Genomic DNA, 2611 nt, shown 5'->3' with positions numbered 1-2611 from the left:
CCGGTAACAATACACCAAAGCTTGCGACCTATCAAAAAACTTTTCATTCCTTGAACCCAAAGATTATAGTTGGAACTAGTCAGAACTGTTGCAATAGGTTTTGAAATATCAGATTTCTCCATTGATAACAAGATGAGGAGAAAAAAAATGATATAATAACAGGAATGAAAGAATGAACCAGAACAGGTTGTAGAGAGATAAGAGAGACCCCAGAAACTAGAAATAAAAGTTTTATGGCTCTGATACCATGCTAGAAGAAAGAATATAAGTAATGAAGGAAAGAATTGTGTATTTATCTGTGTCTTATTTACAGAGATATTACATCTATTTATACATGAGAATATGATCTAATTTAGACAAGAATAATATAAATCTCCTATAATCATGCTAATTGCTGTAATTATGCTATACAAATCTCCTATAATCATGTTAATTGCTGTAATTATGCTAACAATACTAATTATTAGATATATTAAAGTATTAAAAAAATATTGAGATCTTTCCCTTCTACCAAAAAAATATATATATTTTTTATTTTTTCTAAAAATTTATTGAATCATATATATCTGCCCTTTTTATCCTAAGCTGAGAGAAAATAGCATTTTCTTTACACTGATAAACATTGGAAGGAATGCACCACCATCGATTTTACAGGCAATTCTGTTAATTTTTTTTACAAGGTCGTTTAGTCCATGCTCTGCTGGACGTCGCCAGAGTGCTTCTGGTAGTTTAGAAGATATCTTAGCAAGATAATGGTTCTGTTTGACATTTTTTCTTTTTAAATCTCACGTGTGGTGTCTGGTTTATGCAAGTCGAAAAGAATAATGAAGAAAGAGGGATTATTTAATATCTTTAACTTTAGACGTTCTTGAGAGTCAACTTCAATAGCTTACACAACAATATTGTTTCCAGGGCAGAGAACCTATAAATTACATTGTTCTTCTCGCAGGAATGAGGCCATGTATTAAATCATCATGTTCTCTTCCAAAAGAATCTGAATCAAAATAACCTTCCCTTCATTGCGATCATTATCGGCGGAGATAATTGTCAACAACGATGATCTCTTAACCGAAATCCTTCTCCGTTTACCCATCAAATCTCTCCTAAAATTCAAGTGTGTATCCAAGCATTGGGTCTCTCTCATCTCGGATCCTCTTTTCTACCTTCGCCTTAACCCCTCCAACTCTCCTTGTGCTCTCTTGGTGCATCAATGGCCAAGTTTAGGCAACCCTGAATTCGACTTCGTCAAACTTGATTCCAACCACTCTAACACACCCTTCAAAACTTTGAATTTTGTTAATCAAACATCAGATATAAAAATCATTCAGCCCTGTAATGGATTACTATTGTGTAGTGGTTTCTGCAAATATTCATGGGAAATAAGCTATTACATCTGCAATCCTACTACCAAGCAATGGAAAATACTTCCTCCACAGACTCAAGTTGGTGAAACTATTGGTCTTTATTTAGCTTTTGATCCTCGAAAATCACCTTACGACAAAGTTATTTGTGTATGTCAATGAGAGATTTCACAACCAGTATACAGAATACTAACTTACTCTCCGGAAACTGGCCGATGGAAGGCCTCAGCAGCTGCGACTTTCACTCTACCCTTCGACGTTGGAATCTATGGAGGGGTTTTCTGAAATGATTCTATTCATTGGTATACTGATTCAGGTCCTTCTGTACGTTTTGATATTGATAAAAAAAAAAAAAAAAAAAGTTAAAAGAAATGCCAATTCCTCCAACGCCAGATGAATGGTATCGAAGAAGGGCAAAATATTTTGGCGAATCTAGAGCACATTTGCTCCTGGTTGAGATTTATACTCCACCCTCTACGCAATTCAATGTGTGTGAGATGAAGAAAGACAACTGAGGATGGTCTGTCAATTACCGTGTTAATCTTGAAGGAGTTGTAAGTGCATTTCCTGAAATGATTAGATCCTATGTTGATCCTTCTGCGTTGAATTACTATCTTTTCCAAATATTGAGCATTGTAAAGGGAGAAAACGAGGACGGCGACTATTTGGTGCTGCATATACCTACACAAATCGTAAGGTATAACTTGAAGGATGGAAGTTTTAAGAAGCTTTGTGATTTTGCTCCAAATCATGAGGATGCCTCTAATTTTGTATAATGTAATGCTTATGAGTACATTGAGAGTCTTGCTTGTGTTTGAGGGTGAATGACCATACTAGGGTAACTCGAAAACAAAAAATACTGAAATGGGCTAACAACTCGAAAAATTATCAAGAGGAGGCGGGTTTCAGTGGTCAGCGCCTGGGACGCTATTCAAAATAACGTCCGAACTCCGGATGCTATTCATATTAGCATCCAAAGTTGGGAGGCTATTTTAAATAGCGTCCTGATGCCTCCGCACGCCACCCCTGCAAGAACCTGCACGCACCCCTGCAAGCACCTGGACGCTGCAGATGGAATATTACGTCCCATCTGTAACAGGGCGCGGGACGCTAGTTTTATTAGCGTCTTGTGTGTTCAACTGTAGCTCCGGACGCTAATATAATTAGCATCTTGTGTTCGTGGCGCATCTCCGGTCTCGTCCCAAGTCCAATCTCCAGGTAGCCGAAGTCCCATCTCCAGTGAAGCGGGA

The 2611-nt window shown here is 37.5% G+C and overlaps 1 pseudogene; it reads left to right on the top strand.

Moving 5' to 3' along the window:
* Positions 1-974: 974 nt before the first annotated feature.
* LOC131175399 (F-box protein At5g07610-like) lies at positions 975-2179 on the top strand (annotated as a pseudogene).
* The last annotated feature ends 432 nt before the right edge of the window (positions 2180-2611 follow it).

This window comes from Hevea brasiliensis, chromosome 17, assembly GCF_030052815.1.
Source record: "Hevea brasiliensis isolate MT/VB/25A 57/8 chromosome 17, ASM3005281v1, whole genome shotgun sequence".
NCBI lineage: Eukaryota > Viridiplantae > Streptophyta > Magnoliopsida > Malpighiales > Euphorbiaceae > Hevea > Hevea brasiliensis.
The sequence above is the reverse complement of the archived record's forward strand: the minus strand, read 5'-3'. Positions and strand labels throughout refer to the sequence as shown.